Source organism: Triticum urartu, chromosome 3A, assembly GCF_056163025.1.
Source record: "Triticum urartu cultivar PI428250 chromosome 3A, HENAU_Tu73, whole genome shotgun sequence".
In the NCBI taxonomy this organism is placed as follows: Eukaryota; Viridiplantae; Streptophyta; class Magnoliopsida; order Poales; family Poaceae; genus Triticum; species Triticum urartu.
Genome location: NC_141875.1, coordinates 667,941,271 through 667,963,142, shown reverse-complemented (window position 1 = coordinate 667,963,142; position 21,872 = coordinate 667,941,271).

Here is a 21,872-nt window from a genome sequence, read left to right as displayed (position 1 = left end):
TAATTCCCTAGAAAAGTCAGAATGTGATAAAATGTTGAAAACTTTTGCATATTAAGCTCTGATAAACTTACTACAGTGGGAATTTTATTTCATAATTTTTGGAGCTAGGGAAGTATGGATGTTGCAGCATTCTTTACAGACTATCCTGTTTAGGCAGATTGCTGTTATGTTTGCATTGTTTGTGTATGGTTGCTTCTTTAATGATTCTATTTGAGGATAGGACTATTAAATATGCAGAGGCATTTAGTATGCAATATTGAATAATAATTTTAGTGATTTGCTACAGTAGAGTATGACAAGGTTTTGGCAATGGTTTATACTAACTTATCTCATGAGTCCTTGTTGAGTTTTGTGTGGATGAAGCTTTTGAGATTTAGGGAGACCGTGATATGAGAGGAATTAAGGAGACACAAAAGCTCAAGCTTGGGGATGCCCAAGGCACCCTAAGATAATATTTCAAGAAGTCTCAAGCGTCTAAGTTTGGGGATGCCCCGGTTGGCATCCCACCTTTCTTCTTCAACAACTATCGGTTAGTATCGGTTGATCCTAAGTTTTTGCTTCTTTACATGATGTTTGCTATTCTTAGATATCATTTTATTTTTCTTTGCTTGCTGTTTGAATAGAATACCAAGATCTGAAATTATTCAATTTTAGAGAGTCTTCACATAGTTGCATAATTATTCGACTACTCATTGATCTTCACTTATATCTTTCGTAGTAGTTTGTCATTTGCTCTAGTGCTTCACTTATATCTTTTAGAGCATGGTGGTAGTTTTATTTTGAAGGAATAGATGAACTCTCATGCTTCACTTATATCATTCTGAGAGTCTTAAATAGCATGGTAATTTGCTTAAAATCCTAATATGCTAGGTATTCAAGAATAATAAAACTTTGTTATGAGTGTGTTGAATACTATGAGAAGTTTGATGCTTGATAATTGTTTTGAGATATGAGGATGGTGATATTAGAGTCATGCTAGTTGAGTAGTTGTGAATTTGAGAAATACTTTTGTTGAAGCTTGTGATTCCCGTAGCATGCACGTATGGTGAACCGTTATGTGATGAAGTCGGAGCATGATTTATTTATTGATTGTCTTCCTTATGAGTGGCGGTCGGGGACGAGCGATGGTCTTTTCCTACCAATATATCCCCCTAGGAGCATGCGCGTAATACTTTGCTTTGATAACTTGTAGATTTTTGTAATAAGTGTGTGAGTTCTTTATGACTAATGTTGAGTCCATGGATTATACGCACTCTCACCCTTCCACCATTGCTAGCCTCTCTAGTACCGCGCAACTTTCGCCGGTACCATATACCCACCATATACCTTCCTCAAAACAGCCACCATACCTACCTATTATGGCATTTCCATAGCCATTCCGAGATATATTGCCATGCAACTTTTCACCATTCCGTTCATCATGACACATTCATCATTGTCATATTGCTTAGCATGATCATGTAGTTGACATCGTATTTGTGGCAAAGCCACCGTTCATAATTATTTCATACATGTCACTCATGCATTATTGCACATCCCGGTACACCGCCGGAGGCATTCATATAGAGTCATACTTTGCTCTAGTATCGAGTTGTATCATTGAGTTGTAAATAAATAGAAGTGTGATGATCATCATTTAATATAGCATTGTCCCAAAAAAAGAAAAAAGAAAGGCCAAATAAAAAAAGAAAGGCCAAATGAAAAAGAAAGGCTAAATAAAAAAGGAAGGCCAAATAAAAAATAAAAAATAAAAGGGACAATGCTACTATCCTTTTACCACACTTGTGCTTCAAAGTAGCACCATGATCTTCATGATAGAGAGTCTCCTATGTTGTCACTTTCATATACTAGTGGGAATCTTTCATTATAGAACTTGGCTTGTATATTCCAATGATGGGCTTCCTCAAAATGCCCTAGGTCTTCGTGAGCAAGCGAGCTGGATGCACACCCACTGGTTTCTTGTGTTGAGCTTTCATATACTTATAGCTCTAGTGCATCCGTTGCATGGCAATCCCTACTCACTCACATTGATATCTATTGATGGGCATCTCCATAGCCCGTTGATACGCCTAGTCGATGTGAGACTATCTTCTCCCTTTTTGTCTTCTCCACAACCACCATTCTATTCCACCTATAGTGCTATGTCCATGACTCACGCTCATGTATTGCGTGAAGATTGAAAAAGTTTGAGAACATCAAAAGTATGAAACAATTGCTTGGCTTGTCATCGGGGTTGTGCATGATTTAAATATTTTGTGTGGTGAAGATGAAGCATAGCCAGACTATATGATTTTGTAGGGATAACTTTCTTTGGCCATGTTATTTTGAGAAGACATGATTGCTTAGTTAGTATGCTTGAAGTATTATTATTTTTATGTCAATATGAACTTTTGTCTTGAATCTTATGGATCTGAATATTCATACCACAATTAAGAGGAATTACATTGAAATTATGCCAACTAGAATTCCACATCAAAAATTATCTTTTTATCATTTACCTACTCGAGGACGAGCATGAATTAAGCTTGGGGATGCCTGATACGTCTCCAACGTATCTATAATTTTTGATTGCTCCATGCTATATTATCTACTGTTTTGGGCAATATTGGGCTTTATTTTCCACTTTCATATTACTTTTGGGACTAACCTATTAACCGGAGGCCCAGCCCAGATTTGCTGTTTTTTGCCTATTTCAGTGTTTCGAAGAAAAGGAATATCAAACGAAGTCGAAACGGAACGAAATCAACTGGAGAAGTTATTTTTGGAAGGAAAGCAACCCAGGGAACTTGGAGTGCACGTCAGGGGAGACACGGGCTGCCCACGAGGGTGGGGGCGCGCCCCCCTGCCTCGTGGGGCCCCCGTGGCTCCTCCGACGTACTTCCTGCACCCATATATATCGTCGTACCCTAAAACTTCCAGAACGAACAATAGATCGGGAGTTCCGCTGCCGCAAGCCTCTGTAGCCACCAAAAGTCAATCGGGAGCCTGTTCCGGCACCCTGCCGGAGGGGGGAACCCTCACCGGTGGCCATCTTCATCATCCCGGCGCTCTCCATGACGAGGAGGGAGTAGTTCTCCCTCGGGGCTGAGGGTATGTGTCAGTGTCAAAACCGGCGGATCTCGGGTAGGGGGTCCCGAACTGTGCGTCTAAGGCGGATGGTAACAGGAGGCAGGGGACACGATGTTTTACCCAGGTTCGGGCCCTCTTGATGGAGGTAAAACCCTACGTCCTGCTTGATTGATATTGATGATATGGGTAGTACAAGAGTAGATCTACGACGAGATCAGAGAGGCTAAACCCTAGAAGCTAGCCTATGGTATGATTGTTGTTCTGTATGTTGTATATTCTATCGACTAGCCTGGCCCTGGTTTATATAATGCACCAGAGGCCTAGGTTAACAAGAGTCCTAGCCAAATACGCCGATGGGACAAGTCCTTGTCTTGATCGCCAAGTCTTTGTGGAATCTTCCTTGTATGTGGCAGCTGTCCGAACTGGCCCATGAGTATATGGCCATGGGGGGCCTCGGCCCAATCTAATAGATCGGGAGACGATGTGGTGAGTACCCCCTAGTCCAGGACACCGTCAGTAGCCCCCTGAACCGGTCTTCAAGTTAGGGACGCTCCTCGATTCTTCCGAACTGTTCTTCATCCTCGGTCGCCGGTCTTGAAAACTGGTTCAAAAAATCTTTTCATCTTCGATCTTGAGGATCGCCGAAATGCATTCGACGAGTTTATACGCCGGGTATCCGAGGAGCCCCTTTAAGTTTCCGGCCTTTATCAATGCCTTATTATTTTTATGCCACACCTCGGGTTTGAAGTTGTTCCCGGGAGGCAGTGTCCTCTTGCGTCCGAGCTCTAACACCGGACTGTATTCGAGGTATCTTTTGCAGCCGAGCACCAATGCCGGACCGCTTCCCAGCTCTAACGCCGGAATGTATCCGAGCTCCAACGCCGGACTATGTCCGAGGTGTCATATCACCTTGGTTCAAAAAAGTTTAAAGGAGTTTAGCCGAGCTTAACGCCGGAAATGCCCTCTACGGAGCCAGCCACTAGCGCCCGAGCTTTATGCCGGACTGCTTCCGAGGTGGTGCACCACCCCAAATGTGGGCCGATTTTTGTGAATTTTTTTTGTTGGTGCAATTTATTCTCTGCCGAGATATATAGCCAGTAGCCCTCAAGGTGTGTATCGGTCTAAAACCCGAGATGCACCTGAAGGATGACGTAAGACCGCTGATCCTAGTAGCCGCTGAGACTCAGGTTGATTTGCAAAATCGGCCTGAGGATCAAGTCCAAGCTCCGCAGAATACTTCGGGACACTAAAAGCGGCGTGCTCAGTCCTCGAGACTCAGGTTGGGTGCGGCCGACCAACTGAGGATCAAAATCTCCTCGGAAACTATATTGCACATAAAATTTTCTGCATTGGACAAGCAATGCAGTAGCCCCCGAGACACTAGTCGGGTGGCAACACCAGATCAGGGGATCGATGTGCCCCTTTAATATTTGTAAATAATAAGCCCAAAGACCAGTAGCCCCCGAGCCTTAATGCAGGCACGGGTGGCCGAATTAAGGATCAATATCCATAGTAAAATCACAAATTATGTGTAATGACTCTATGTATCCAAGTGCTTTACGTCATTGATGCTCAGATCCGCATTGTACAAAACTTTGTTAACCGACCATCGGCTTCCACCTCCTCGGCCTGTAGCCGAGGAGTGTTTGTCCTACTTTATAAAACCTTTATGAGGGCAAAGATTTACAACAAACAAGGCAATTTGGCCATACGGTTTTATAAACAAAGGTACGCAGAGAGTTATATTACTGTTTAACAGAAGAAATGTCTTCCAAAGAAAATAGCCCTGCTATCGGTTCCTTTCTTTGGGTTGTCATGCTAAGCATGATCATTAAACCTCAGCTCTAATGTAAGAGCAAAATATCGAGGATTTAGTTTGGGAGGCCAGTTAATAGCCCCCGGTAGTGTTTGGCGACAGTCGGGGTCAAGCCGTAAACACTTCGGCCAATGTTATGAACGGCCCGTCATTTAACATAGTCATCGGATCGCTGACCAGTTTACGCTTATTGTGACAGTCAGTTTTCGGCTTTCTCCACTGAGGTGCTTAACCATGTGAGCTGGAAGCACAATCGCAGTGGTTCTCCCTTTGCACGCCTAGCCGAACAAAACGGAACGTAGGAAGCAAGTGCAGGAGCTGGGCAACCCAACTATTGACCGAAGACACAATTCGAAACCGATGCATATATAGCAATATCTGAGAATGTTTTTGCCGAATCCCTAAAGGTGTCCGGCGTTGCACTGCGAGACTAATGCTGGAAAAGCACAAATAGTTTAAAAGTGCCAAAAAGCTTGGAAAACCAAGAAACATCAGTAAAAACATGACGTCCGAACAAGATCAAGTGTTCGGTGCCAATCCGAAAATTGGTCTTAGAAAAAAGAAGTGCTTCTGTCATGCTTTAACATGATACATCCTATCTCAAGACTTCGAGCGGGTCAGCCTACGGCTTCAACCTCCTATCCCGAGGGCGGAGTACTTCTCATTAGGCCAGTTTAGCAAACTAAACTCTAGCGGCTTTGAGAGAGAAATTAGGCTCCCCGGCTAGTGACCGCACACTCGCGTCGAAAAAAGGAGTGATAAATAATAATAATAAAAGTTTGCAACAACTAAGAAGAAGAACACTTATTATAAAACGGCTCAAATAAACTTAAGAGCCCCCAAGTGACTTGAGTAAAAGAATGATTCCATGTACCGAAGTACTTATATCATATCTATGTTCAACCGAACTTTAAACGCGTCTTAACCGACCGTCGGCTTCTCCCTCTTCGGTCAAGGACCGAAAAGTGTTATGTACTCCATCTGTCGAGAATATCGATGGTGTTTCCAATAACCAGGCAATCAGGCCATAAGGCTGTAACAGACAAAGTGCGCTCAGGGAACTTATGCTATATTACTGCAAAGTGTAAGAAGCATCTTCGAAGAAAATAGTACCCCCACTGATACCTTTCTTCGGCGCTCATTGTTATTATGAGACTTGTGCAATAGATTTTTTGTACTCATGAGTTCCGTTGTGTGCCGACCATCATTGAAAACAATAAGAGCGCTAGCTTTCGGCTTCACCCAGTCTGAGGTCTGGCTCGGGTGACCCGATCGTGACAATCGCAGAGGTGCTCCCTTTACTCCCTAGCCGAACAATCGGGAACGTAGGGGTAAACACAGGAGCGAGGCAACCCAGCTTGCAAATCGCTTAAGTCAATATGGTGCATATTGTGGCGTAATACACGAACAAGGAACGAAGCCGTACAAGTATAATCATATGCAAGAGGAAAAGCTTCATAAAGGAAGCCCCCAAGTAAACGGGGTATTTGAATTTATGCGTCACAAACAAAGTTTGGACAAGGAAATTTTTTACAAGCAACTTTTTTCCAAAAAAGTATAATTCTTGGTCGAACCGAACACAAGTTAGAAATTAAAGCTTTGAGCATGAAAGCGACTTAGCTGGTTAATGTGTTCGGTATTGATGACGTGGTCCGAGCTTGATGCGGGGCAAGGTTCCATCCCCCAAGCCGGTCCCGAGGTGGCGGAGAGGAGAGCTCGACACGCCGAAGTGGTGACATAGCACGGTCAATGCAGACCGGCAGAGTGACGCCGAAGTCCTCGGATCATTTTCCTGTGCACAAAAAATAGTGCAAACCGGAGATAATAGTAATAATGATAATTAAAAAAATGTTGCATAACAAATAATTTATGCAAAGTGAGGAATAGAAGAAATATGGCCTGGCGCCGAAGTCAATGTCGATGCAGGGCGTCGGCGTGATGTAGTAAAGGCGTGGCAAAGCCTGAATTCACAGGTCGGTCCGAGCTCCGGATGCGGCGTTCGCCGGACTATGTACGGAAACTGATCGAACCACCACGCGACCTCGTTAATGCGGCCACCATTTGATAGACCTGTGTACATATCATGGACAAACCAGAGTAATAATTCCTTGGGAAAAATGAACCCAAACAAGCAAAAAATACTGGGATTAATAGCACCTTTTTTATTTGTTGTAGCAATCCGAAGAAAGATGATTTCCAAAATTGGGACTCGCTCCGCACACCCATTCCCTGATGGGCGATAAAACGACGGCATGGCAATGCTGGTAAAGGTTGACTCGCCGAGGCAAAGCCCTCGGCCCAGCTAACGTGACGGAGCTTGTCGGCTAGTGACGCCGAAGCGTCCGGAGTAGGTTGATGAAGAGATGGCGAAGCCCCCGGTCCAGCCGAGATGTCGAAGCCTTGACGTCAGCCGATGAGTCGAAGTAGGTCGGCGTGATGGACACCAGCTTGAAGAAGCAATAGTGCGGCCCTGTCGATGCAGGTCGTGACGTGGTCGATGCCGGCTTGATGAAGCGACCGTGCGGCGATGCCGGTATGCCCGCTCCGTGTAATCCGTGGGGCGGCGATGTTGATGATGATTTATCCTTTGCGATGCCGGACTCTTGTTCGGCTTGCCGAGATGATTATCCGAAGAAGTTGAGCTCCGCTAAAGTGACGACGTGTCTAGCGCGGGTCGGCAGCCGTGGAGTAATATTGCCGGACTGGTTTGACACCAGCATGATGTTGAAGATAATGTTCAAAAGATCTTAAAGTTAGTGGGGTGTGTTCGGGAAAAAAACACAATACCCCATACAAAACTTCCTTCAAAAGGGATGTCCGAAATCCCGTTCATAAAAAAGATGAACTCGGGTCGGATTCGTTTTCGCGCAGAAAATAGATCCGAAAAGTGATGCACTAATCGGAAGGTTCCCAGAGTTTGGACGGTCGGATCGAGCTGAAATTTTGAGAGGTGGTAGATATAGGAAGTCCGCAGCCGATCAACGGTTGGATCTTCCAAAGGACGTCCGAGCTACAAGCTAGACATCACGCCCTAAACTCATCCAAATTCCCATCCAGATTTGACAGGGCTCCAGAATATCGTGGATTGCCAGAGATTCCTCCATCGGAACTCGACGAAATTTTCTAGGGTTGTTATAGACCCAATTCCGCACAATTCCACCAAAGAGATCGTCAAAGCGATACTCGAGGAGGTGGTGGCGGCAGATACGAGTTCGCTGTCCAAAAAACAGCACGGTCGCTTGAGGACAATGTTGACGTTGAGCCCCCGAGCTCCATAGATAATTTCTCCGTCATCTTGATAGAGATCGGAGTTGATGTTTGATGAAGGCCCTCGTCCGAACATGGTGATCCGAACACGGGGTGCAATTCTTGGTCGAACCAAGGTGACCAGTCGAACTGGTGACGAAGACGCCGAAGTCGCAGTTGATCTGCAGGCGAGCCATCGATCCTTTTGTCGATCACACAGCGGAACTCTCAATGAAAGCACCAATGTCAGTGTCCAAACCGGCGGATCTCGGGTAGGGGGTTCCGAACTGTGCATCTAAGGCGGATAGTAACAGGAGGCAGGGGACACGATGTTTTACCCAGGTTCGGGCCCTCTTGATGGAGGTAAAACCCTACGTCCTGCTTGATTGATATTGATGATATGGGTAGTACAAGAGTAGATCTACCACGAGATCAGAGAGGCTAAACCCTAGAAGCTAGCCTATGGTATGATTGTTGTTCTGTATGTTGTATATTCTATCGACTAGCCTGGCCCTGGTTTATATAATGCACCCTAGGTTAACAAGAGTCCTAGCCGAATACGCCGGTGGGAGAAGTCCTTGTCTTGATCGCCAAGTCTTTGTGGAATCTTTCTTGTATGCGGCAGCTGTCCGAACTGGCCCATGAGTATACGGCCATGGGGGGCCTCGACCCAATCTAATAGATCGGGAGACGACGTGGTGAGTACCCCCTAGTGCAGGACACCGTCAGTATGTACCAGTAGCTATGTGTTTGATCTCTCTCTCTCTCTCTCTCTCTCGTGTTCTTGATTTGAAACGATCTTGATGTATCGCGAGCTTTGCTATTATAGTTGGATCCTATGTTTCTCCTCCCCCTCTTCTCCCTTGTAATGAATTGAGTTTCCCCTTTGAAGTTATCTTATCAGATTGAGTCTTTAAAGATTTGAGAACACTTGATGTATGTCTTGCCGTGGATATCTGTGGTGACAATGGGATACCACGTGCCACTTGATGTATATTTTGGTGACCAACTTGCGGGTTCCGCCCATGAACCTATGCATAGGGGTTGGCACACGTTTTCGTCGTGATTCTGCGGTAGAAACTTTGGGGCACTCTTTGAGGTTCTATGTGTTGGTTGAATAGATGAATTGAGATTGTGTGATGCATATCGTATAATCATGCCCACGGATACTTGAGGTGACAATGGAGTATCTAGGTGACATTAGGGTTTTGGTTGATTTGTGTCTTAAGGTGTTATTCTAGTACAAACTCTAGGGCTGTTTGTGACACTTATAGGAATAGCCCAACGGATTGATTGGAAAGAATAACTTTGAGGTGGTTTCGTACCCTACCATAATCTCTTTGTTCGTTCTCCGCTATTAGTGATTTTGGAGTGACTCTTTGTTGCATGTTGAGGGATAGTTATGTGATCCAATTATGTTAGTATTGTTGAGGGAACTTACACTAGCGAAAGTATGAACCCTAGGCCTTGTTTCCACACATTGCAATACCGTTTACTCTCACTTTTATCATTCGTTACCTTGCTGTTTTTATATTTTCAGATTACAAAAACTATTATCTACTATCCATATACCACTTGTATCACCATCTCTTCGCCTAACTAGTGCACCTATACAATTTAGCATTGTATTGGGTGTGTTGGGGACACAAGAGACTCTTTGTTATTTGGTTGCAGGGTTGCTTGAGAGAGGCCATCTTCATCCTACGCCTCTTACGGATTGATAAACCTTAGGTCATCCACTTGAGGGAAATTTGCTACTGTCCTACAAACCTCTGCACTTGGAGGCCCAACAACGTCTACAAGAAGAAGGTTGTGTAGTAGACATTAGAGGGCTTCTTGGGAGTCTGCGCAAAGCACCGTGAATACGTGCTGCTATCCTTCCTTCGATTTCAATCATTCATTTGCACGATGGAGGCTAATTAATTTGAGGTGTACTTATTTTGCGCAGCAGCGGGCGCGCCGTCCTCATCATCATCTACCCCCGATTCTCCCACGCTCTTTACTTGGACTCGTCGAAGAACATTCACAAAAAGGATTACACCCACATCAAGGATGTTCTCGACAGTGATATGTTTTACTACCAAGCAAGGGGTGGAGAGGTCAGGGACAAGAAGAGAAGGGGCGGCAGGGTCGCCTTCGGCCATAATACTGACTTCTGCTGCATCCAGCAACCGAACGATTCTCTTAATGATGGATTCTGTGTCCTACACCACATGCTGGAGTACAGACGGGATCACCAGAACCTTCGCATGTCACCTAGATCCGGCGATGCCCATATTTTGCAATGGGCAAAGGACATAGGAGATATCGAGGATCATCGACTTCGAGCTGAGTTCTATAACATCCAGCGCGAACTTGCCCAAATCATCATGAAGGAGGTCGTCGAAAAAACAGGGATGTTCTATGGAGAAGGACAAATGTCGCGGGAAGACGTCCGAATATGGATAGCCTCTCAGCGTCTCAAGATGAAGCCTTTCACTAAGCTCGAGGACTATCTCCCTGACTTGGATGGATGGAACGACATGTTGGAGTGATTGTTGATATATGACAATGTGTCCGTTTAGTCCATACTTTTTGTATGACAAAACTTTGAGTTATGCACGGTGAAACTTTATTTGTGATGTAATTAAACCGTCCTCCTCTTCCTCGACTAGCGAAAATCACTCTAGTTAGGGCATTTTGGGGTACGATGAACTTTGTTATTTATGCTTATGATATGTTGTTTCTATTTTTGCCAAGTCTGTCTCTTTCTGTTGCTCAACTATATATGTTGCATATCATCGACTCATGTGACGATGCAGGTGCATAGATCATAGATGACGAAGAAGTGCTACGCCAGGAGTATATATACGACAAGTGGCCGGAGTGTCAGGCCCAGGTGTACCGGTTTCCGGTTTCCGAGCGACAGGCAGTAGTTAGTTTAGGTTCACGCTAATGCGAGAGAGGAATACGAACTCATGTACTCAAAGTGATAGCTCTTCTCGCGTACATCATTGTTTAGATGGATGACGATGTATTTGCAAGTAATCGAGACTTGTATCGCTATTTTCGAGATGATGACGAGAGACCACTTTGTGTTGGATGATGATTATGATGATGACATGATTTGATGAGACTAATTGTATGTATATGCTATGATTACATTTGTATGTGTATGATATGCTAAAGATTATTGTATAAAGCCTATTCAAATACAAAACAAATATGCAGGGAAAAAAACTAATAAAACTAGTAGTAGCGAGGGGGGGAAATTTAGCAGTAGCGCCGCCTTACCAGTAGCGCTTCCTAGTAAACAGCGCTGCAGATAATATCAGCAGCGCCCTTTTCTAAAGAGCGCTACAGCCATTCATGTATAGCAATAGCGTGGGACAACAGGCGCTACCCGTTAGCTGTAGCGCCTTATTAGTAGCGCCGGTCCCCGTGCTACTGAGAGGCCCAAAACCCGCGCTGCTGCTAGGCTTTTCCCTAGTAGTGCTAGTCTCGTTGGTCCACGAATGACACCACTTGAGCCGGCAAGACCTCCATGACAACATGGCATTGAATAATCCACCTTTAAGCAACTTGTCTCATCTCTGGCATCATGGTCAGAAGAAATGAAATTGGTCCCCTTTTGACCACAAGATACGTGTCCCTTCGGAGGAAACCAGGCCATGACCAACAAGGGCACCACACACGATGGGCATAAAACCTGATACCCAATGCCCAAACGAGAACCCATTTAGCCCTAACCCGAAAAACTGGAAAACTAAACCAGGTAACATTTTGAGAAACCCAATTTTTTGGGAAATTTGGGTCCCAACTCATGGTACCGCCCAATCAAAATTCCACCTTCTGGCATCAACCCAGCCCAATATGGGAATAAGAATAAGGCCTCGATTTCCCTAGGTCGACCGAGCATAGTCGCGACCCCCATCCACTTCCCATGTTGTGCCACTAGTCGAGCAGTCCATCTCTCTCTCTCTCTCTCTCTCTCTCTCACACACACACACACACACATAGGCGCCTCGTTCCTTCCTCTCCATCTCTCTCGAACCAGCGGCTACTATGCAATGCAGTCGGCCACATCTTGTGTCCCGACCTAGCAACCACGAGCGTGCAATGCGGCCGGGCGGTTGGCCACCTCATTAACTCCATCCACCTCGCCGACATCGTCACCATCGTCTGCACCTCGCTGCCACTATCGGTGATGCGCACGAGGCTCACCACCTTCGCCTGCAATCATTGTTGAGGAAATCGTTAACTGGTAGCTGCTCGGTTGGCTGGCGAGTAGGGGATTAATAGGCTAATCGGCAAGTTAATCGGCCATTTAATCAATTAATCGGATGATTTATCGGTTTATCAGCTACTCGGTGACCCTACGAGTAGGGATTAATCGGCAAGTTAACTGGTTAATCGGATGAATTCTTGAACAGGGCCTGCAATAAGGTCGATGACCTCCTAGTCCCAGTATCCTGCCGCCATGAGAAGCAAACAAGGTGAGGCTACATCCCACAACCTTTGAGTGAGGGAAGCAAAGGGGAGCGCTGCATCAGCCTTCAATATGCCGCGAGTTGCTGCTGTCATTTTGTTTGTTGTGCTAATTCAGGTAATTCAGGAATACCCGAACCTAAACCAGAATTTTTGGATTTCTATTTTTTAGGAATATTTTGGGTGTTTATTTTAGAAACCCAAATTTCTAAAAATCTGAATTACCAGACCCGGAATTTTGGGTAAACCCGAACGCCCACCCTGAGGCACCAAAATTCCTCCAAATCCACCACCATGAGCTCTTGAACCACATCCAAATGACCGCGTCCATGCCTCCACCACCACGATGAATGTAGCAACAGGAGGCATGCTGGAGGCCCTCTAACAGATCTTTACAAAATACCTCACTGTATTAGAAGCCCAAGTCATGTAGTGCTCTTCCACCTGTGGCGTCGCCATGATGGCCAAAATAAGGAGGAGAGGACATGAGACAAACTTGATCCTGTGCGAGTGCGTGCTTATTAAGGGAGCTAGCGAAAGAACCGTTGCCTCCCTTTCACGTCACCATGGAACCAGAGCGGAAGATGATATCGACGACCACCGTGCACTATGCAAGCAACGGTGGGCAGCCTCTCATTTTCCTCCCCTAATCATAGGCCGTTAGGACAAAAAAATCCCTAGACTTCACCTCGAGCCCATGGATTCGCCTCCCTTTTGCCTGCCGCTCCGGTGGACAGTGGCGGGGAGGAGAATCTGGGTGTCTCCACACCGGTTGGTAGTTTAGGTTACGGTTTTTAGTCCTTGCGGGTGCAACACTTGGGCAGATGCCGGTGCTACTTCTTTGAGTTGGTATTTCGTGCTTCGATCCTTCTCAAGTTCGTCCATCTGGACGTAGTTGATGGATCCCCGGCGTAGATTCCTGCCATCTCCTTGGGACAGTGAGGTTAGGGTTTCTCATCATGTGGCAAGATTTGGTGTCAGGTGCTTCAGATCTATGCAAGGATTGAACGGCGATGACTGCGGCTCTAGGGCGCTGGTCATTAGTGGCACGTGCACGAAAACTTCTTGGATGTCATTGCACGTTCAAGCCGGCTCCGGTAGAGGAGCGGCAATAGCGGGGTCGGTGGCTCCTTCTAGCGGTAGTAATGGTTGTTCGGTAGCCTTCAAATCTCGATGTAATTTCTCTTATGTTTTAGATTTTTTTACTTCCGATAAACTTTGATAATAAGTTTTAAATCATTTTTTGTAAAAAAAGGCAGCGGTGGGCAGCACTGTAACGACATCTTGCCAGGCGCCATCACGGTAACCCCAGGCAAGCACCCTGAACCAAAACTACTAAATACAGGAGAGGCCCCGGCTCCCCATCCACCGCTACTCCGGCCTCCAGAGAAGGAGACGAGGGGAGCCGGGAGAACAACGACCTCCCTCCTTGATCCTTTCACTTCTGAAGGCACCATGTTGTTCCTGTGGATCGATCGTTGCTTGGTGTCTTTCGGGTTGTACAAGATCCTCTTGTTGGGTCGTTGTGAACGGCAGTACTACTCCTTGAGCGTCGCTGCTGCGCTGAGGCCAAGTAGTAGTGCCACACTTCCGCGGCGAGGCCAAGTTACTCGGCGGCAGTGGAGGCCAACGAGTGCGTGCTCCATCTCGTCAGAATTGTAGCCATGCCGCCACTTGGCCTCACTGGCTGCCGTCGTCCATAGTTCTTGATCCATAGTGGTGGGCGATGTCGTTCACGTGCTCCCCCACTGGCTCTGCACCAGCACGCACCGGGAGCTGGAGAAGGCCATGGATGGGAGCAGCCCGCCGGGCGTGTGCGTTGGTGCGGTGGCGTCAGAGAAGCGAGCGTGAAAGGCGGTGGTCGGTGCAGAGCAGTGCGACGTGAGGTGTCGTGCGAGCGCGGATTGGCAAGCGTGGGCGAAGTTGGGGTCGCCTTCGATCAAGGTTTTGGATCCCCAAGTGCACATTTTTTCTCGAGGGGCACCGGAATTCGCGGTTACCAAGGTAACCGCGAAATACCGAAAAAAATTCGAATAAAATTTGAAATTAAATTTTGAATTCAAAATTTTTGAAGTTGATATAGATAGGGGCTTAACTTCAAAAATTATCACGCTCGACCCCTTGCCGCTTCAACAAATTTTAAGCTTTTTTAACTTTTGCGTATCAAAAAGAAATTAAAAAGCATGGGTCAAGATTCAAACCCGCGACAAGCTGTTGAAGAAAGGCAGCCGTTGCCACTAGGCCACAACCGCTTATGTTAGTATAAAATAGATGGCCTATATTTAACTACACTCTTGAGCGTTTGAATCCAAAATATTCAAAAAAAATTGAGATTTTTTGTCCGGTATGAGTGTTTCTCGAGGGGAGGGGGGCGATAAACGTGGTAACCAGGTGAGATCGCGAAATTTCGTTCGGTTACCAAAGCAGTGCCTTGGATACGTCAGAGGAGGCCCCCGGGGGCAGCGTACGGAAAATATCTTGTGGAGAATAGGCTTAGGTGCATCTCCTTATCTAGCCATTCATCGCGATTCGTACAAGAACTTTTTTTTTGGTTTCTTCCAAATAATACAACATATGAACTTCAAACTTTGCAGCACAATAAAACATTCTAACTAAAATGTGGGGAAAAACTTTCAGGTAGCATAGCGTTGAGCACAATTGAGACAATGACGCAGACCAACCGAGCGTCTCCCATCACTACTAGGAAAAACGTTATACACAGAATCTTAGCAGCAGCGCGGTTTAAAAACAGGCGCTACTGCTAACTAGCAGTAGCGAGCTTAAAGGAACCGCACTACTAATAACTAGATAGCAGTAGCGTTCTCGGTGAAACAAGCGCTACTACTATAATTGCCACGGATTTGCCCCCAGGCTAGATATAGTAGTAGCGCCCTTCCCTGGACGCGCTGCTGCTAAAGTACTTAGTAGCAGCGTGTTTCTGCAAAACTCGCTGCTGCTAAGTGTTGCACCTAATTAAGTTTAGTCCCATACTGCTAAGCGAACAAGGTGTTTACCACCTTAAATATGTTGACTATTTAGATTCTACACAAAAAGATCAATGATGACCAACATATATTTTTGATGCGTGCTTAGACTTAGCAGTAGCGTTTTTCCTGAAAACGCGCTATAGCTACTTTAGCTATAGCGCGTTTCCTGAAGTGCGCTACTGCTAGTTCGACTTAACCACCTGCCCGCTCAAAATTTCTCTAAGTCCTCCTCCCCCCATTGTTCCCCTACTCCTCTGTCGCCGCCTCCCGAGCCCGAGCCTGCCCTCACCGCCGTCGCCCGAGGCCGCCGTCAACCTCACCGCCGCCGCCCGTCGCCGGTCTCGACCTCACCGTCGCCGCCGCCTCCCCCACCCCCTCCGTTCTCGACCTCACCGCCGCTCTCGACCTCACCGGCGCCGCCGCCTCCCGATCCCGAGCCCGCCCTCGCTGCCCCTACCTCTCCGTCGCCGAGCACCTCCCCGCCACCGTCTCTCCCCTCTCTGTAAGCCCCCCACCCCTCCCCCACCCTCGTTCTCTGTGCTTAGTTAGTACTAGATGTTTTTTAGTAGTAGTAGATGTTAATTTAGGGTTCATGGATAATGATTTTTAGCAGTAGTAGATGTTAATTAGTAGTAGTGATTGTACTAGTTAACTATTGTATAATGTAGTTTATTTTTACTGTTTTTAGTAAGTGTTTAAAATAATTAGTAAGTAAATTAATAAACTAGTTGAACTACTTTAGTTGTAGTTGAACTAGTTTAGTAAGTAAATTAATAAACTAGTTGAACTAGTTGAATTAATAGAACTAATGTATTTTTAGTAAGATAATTAATGTAACTAGTTAAACTACTTTATTTTTAGAAAGAACTAGTTTTTTCTATTTATAGTAAGTTTATATTTAGTAAGAACTAGTTGAATTAATAAAACTAGTTGAGCATGTCATATTTGTTGTTATTTTTTAGTTTAAGCAATTATTCGGGATGTATTAGTGATAACTTATACGGTTTTTGCTTTTGCAGAAATCAAGGAGCCCCTCCATCATCCCCGCCGTCGTCCCCGTCACCGACCCCCTCCGACATCGAGGTGAGACCAGCCAAATATCCATGTATATCTTGTGTTGCTCAAATAGGATATGTGGTTGCCCAAGTGGCCGTTCATGTTCAGTTTACACCTCCAAGTGGCCTATGTTTTGCCGGAGTGTTAATTAATTTTCGTTCCGGCAAATTTCAGACGCTCGATATGTCCTTTTTTAGCAAAGGTCATGCCGGATTTTTTCGTGAATTCTGGCATGACTTATGCTAGAATTTGTAGGAAATATCGAGTGGCCTGGATTTTCTCAAAAAATAATGATCTAATTTAGGTTTTTTAATACATATATTTAATTGTACAAGTTTAATCTTTGAATTATGAACGTAGGAAATGTCGTACTCGGACGACGATAGTCTCCCGGGGGAGTGCAGCTGGTGCCATGACGATCGAGGTATGTGCGACAGGTTCGTTGAGCTGGACGAAGATCGGCGCTTCAGCATTAAGCTCGAGGAGACCTTCGATGTTGAAATGGTACGCAACAACGACAAGTGTTTTTTTCGTAATTAAGCATGACTTCAACTATTTCAACGTCTAATTTTCATCGTTTACAATTCGACTAGCTTATCCCATGCCATGCAAGACGCTATGTCTTGGAGAGGATGGGTTTTGAAGACCATGAAAATTTTCAAACAAAGAAAATACACCTAAGGACCCATCATGATATCGATTTTGAAGTAAATCTGTACAATTCTCAGAGCGTAACCCATTTTGGTTGCCAAAATTGGGAAGCACTTTGCAAAATGTATGGTTTTTATGAGGGTATGATTGTCACCATGGATCTTGGTGATCCTGACATCGAGCAAGACAATATGGACATTTGGGTCCTTATTGATACGCTTCCGATTCTACCGCAATGTGAGTTTCTCAAACATAGTTATTAACTAATTTATATTGTTTATTTCAAAATAGTTGACAGCTTATTTCCATTGACAGCTTATTTTGAATCTTTAAAGAATATGCAGAAGATGGTAGACAAAACCCACTACACTGATGGCTCCGAATTAACTTATAAGGAGAAAAGTCATCTGATTGCTTATTGTACTTATCTTGAGAATTACAATACCTATTATCGAACTCCTCCAAATTATGGTGAATACGTGCCACTAGTGCACGTGTTGAACCACGGTAACTTCTATGGAGATATCCTGGTAAGATTTTTTACTATTACGACATCCGTGCATCTTTTGCATACTTTTAAAACTAGTACATCATTGCTAACTACGAAGTTATTACTATGTTTTTCAACAGAAAATCCAAATGGATTGTGTGCCTCATCTGATGTATCAGAATAGTCGCCTTGCAGTTCTGAACATACAGCCAGGTCAATCTAAGGAGCTCACCTGTGCATATCGGATTTCTAAAACCGGTGAACACATACTAATCAAAGAATGGAAAAAATGTTTGGACATTCGCAAGGAGGTTCTTGGAAGTAACATTAAGCGAAAGACAAGAATTGGAGACAGGATAATCTCCATTCTCCATAATGGAGAGTCAGGGGCTATCTTGTTTTTTTTGCTATTTTACCTTAGAGAATATAGTAGGTCCTAAGAGAATGTAGTAGGTTCTATGAGGTACAATATGTTTATTATGTGATACAATGTGTTAGAGTTGATGATGAGGAGTACTTGTGATTACGACTAGTGACCAATTTGCTATGTGATGTCTCATTGATGAAAACGATGATCTTGAGGAGGTGTTATATGACAATGATGTATTATGATGATAAGTTGTTAATGATATGATGATGATGATGATATTTATTATATCATTGGGTGAAAGAACCATGGATTAGTTTCAAGTGGATGTCCATTCACTTGAAACTAGTCCACGGTTCTTTCACCCCATGATGTAATAACTCATTATGATGTAAAAAAAATTTCTAAATTCTTGTTATATGAAAACTTGTGTAAAGGTGTACGAATACAACATGAAATAAAAAAGAAATAAAATACGAAATAATAGTAGCAGCGCGGGCAGGGAGAAGCGCTACTACTAATTACAAGTAGCGCTCCTCCGGGAAGTCGCTACTACTAAGTCGATTTAGCAGTAGCGTGGGCGGAGGCACGCTACTGTTATACGTTAGCTGTAGCGCCTTATCAGTAGCGCATCGCCCCGCGCTACTAATACGCCTAAAACCCGCGCTGCTGCTAGGCTTTTCCCCAGTAGTGCATACAATGCAGCCGCCTACGAGGAGTACGTCGTGGCAGTAGCCCTGGTTTCCCCTTTCTCGTCTGCTTTCCTCCCATTCGTCCTCGGGTTCCACTGCGCGCGGCAGCGGTAAACGATTCCAGAGAAGAGGATGGGGGCGCATCCCGTCGGGCCAAAGAAGGCCAATATTCTGGCGGGAGCGAGGCGTTTAATACGGAGTGTCCATGACTAGGTACTCGAGCCGTTTGGCTTCGGTGGGGTGGGGCTAGATTGGACGCCGCTCACGGCATTGGATGGATCCGGGAACACCTCACAGCCCCACTGTAGCTCCACCCTCAAGTGTACTATGTCGCGGTTCAACGTGTTAATGCGATAGATAGGGAACCAAGCGCTGAGAGAGATATAATCCGGTTAAAATATTTAAATGGTCACATTGTTGAGTACTACTTCCGTCCTGGTTTATTGGTCCCTTTGTAGTTTGCGTCAAATTTTGATCAAACTTTTAACTCAAAAAGAATGCATGTCAACAAAAATTATATCGAAGGATTCGTATTTGAACATAGTTTTCAATGATATATTTTTTTATGACATGCAAGAACATTTTGGTAGTTAAATCTATGATAATTGACACAAAATACAATGCAGACCAATAAATCAAGATAGATGTAGCAGATTAGGATTTATGCCACGTGTCAACCCATGAAAACCACGCCACATCATTAAAAACCGGTTTAACATTCGAAGAGGGACCAAACTTATCGGGCATTGAAAATTAAAGGTGGAGGACATCTTTTTAAAGTTGAGGGACCAAATTCAGACTTTAAGATGGCTGCTCACTATATCTAATCATTTACTTGCTTGCATAAACGTCTTATATTGTTGGACGGAGAGAGTAGGTGAAAATTGAGTTTGCACACGCGGCCATTATTTTTTGTCTTCAACGAGGTTGGTGATTTTATATTCATCTAAAATTTCTTGGGGTACAGTATACAAATCTGGCAAGATGGTTAATACGAAACTACTTCACGAGCGATACCTACTGGACAATTCAGGCACGATAGTTAATCCACTGGCTGTGTCGCACCTACTCCTACATATGGATGGTGCGATTTGCAGTATCGTCCAGCAATCGTGCAACAGGTATCGTGTGCATAGCAGCTCTCTAGTTCATAAGCAGCTAGAAGTCCTAGCCACTCGTCAGAGAAAGGGCATATTTTGCTGTAGAATCTGCCTCTATTAGAATTTCCACTCTCATTCTCATAGTGGAATGAAATATCGTTGAGTTGCTTACAACGGCCATTAATCTCCACAAGTATCATGTCATAGACTGCCATGCTTCCATTGTTGATGTCATTGACAATCGTCTGACAGTCTGATGTTATCCTCACTGTTTTGATCTATAAATCAAGTGTCGGTCCAAGGCCTCTCGAAGGGCCTTCATTTAAACTATTAATGGGCCCTGAATGCCTTCGCTACCACAGTCCATAGTCCTGGACCGGAGTCATCTTCAACACGACAAGCAATAACGACGGCTACCTTCGCTGAAAATTTTGCGAGTGCTCTATTTGCATTGGTCTTGCAACTTCCTTGTGGCCGCAGGATCCATTTGGGATGAGTTGGGCCCGGTCCCAAGCCTCTCTTCACCTTATTTTTCTTTGGCGACATCAATAGGTTATTTTCCGAAGCCGACATGCATATTTGCTCCGTCAAGTCTTCATCTATCAAAGCCCTAACATATCAAACCATTGTACAATCAACGAGCAGTGAAACCATGTATGATCCGCTATACTGCAAATTCCACATGAGGTAGTAGATGACATGCTGCGATCGTGTAATAACTTTGGCAGTACGCTCTGCCAGCCTCGAGACGAAGTTACATATTTTTGGAGGAATATCTGTAGTCGACAGTCTGGTACATTGCTTCCAATGGCATAGCGTGGAAGATGGTCTAGATCTTCTCTTTGCTCTTCCGTTCCATCAACATATAGTATGCGACACATGCATCCAGTAACGATATAGTGGAGTAAGATTCGGGCTATGGGTTGTGTAGTGTTGGTGTCGAATGTGGCCTAACCCGTGTGAGTTGGTGTGTGTTACTCATGCTGAAGACAATGGTGAACGACGACAAAGATGGAATGCGCATTGTAGTTCTTATCTCAAATTCTCTATGAATCCTCAACATTGTCTTCCCTAACTTCACCATTTGCTTCCCTACCTATCCAGTTATGTGACTGCGATCCCTTCCTATTGGGTCGTCACAAACTAGTACCATAGTTACCATAATGCCTAGAAATTTTACCCTCACTCCACTCTAAACCCTATTACCAAAACCTTAACATCCACCACAATGGGTTTATACTTACTCCGGAGAGACCACTTGAAATCCCTGGCAGGGTTGGATCTATTGTGAGCGAGCGCAACAACGCATTCAAAACCTTCCATGCAACCCGTTGTCAGCAATGGAGGAGAGGTCCGGTCAACCCAAAATGCTCTTGGAGTCGATCATCACAAACATCAATTAGCAGACTACAAACTGTAGGGAAGAGGAAGGTGGCAGAGAACGAGGCGGTGAACATCGAAAGATGGAGCATCTGGCAAGCTCCGACCGGCGGTGAAGAACAGTAGGACTGGATCCCAGCGACTAATGGATCTCGACGGTGGCCCAATGGTCGCGAGGGTACGACGATGGTCCTCCATGGTCGCCAGTGGTCGGTATTGGGGAAGCACTCCTGGTAACATCGCAGGTGGTGTGTTCTATGATCGCCATGGTCTCTAGGAGAAAAGAAACAACGGGTATCAGGAGACATTTTATGAGTGAGGCGCGATATGTGCAATCCTATTGTGTGGGTCCTGTCATGCGGGGAACGAGAAGTTTTACTATTATTTTACGGGCCGAATGCAACATGGACGAGCAGATGCGTTCCTTGAACCTAGCGATCATTTGTGGGCAAGGCTACATGCCTCCTACGAGCAACTCTAGCAGAGTCGCCATATTGGGAGTCCCAGTATTCATATGATGTGCGCTCCATATAAATTATGGAGTCCACCGA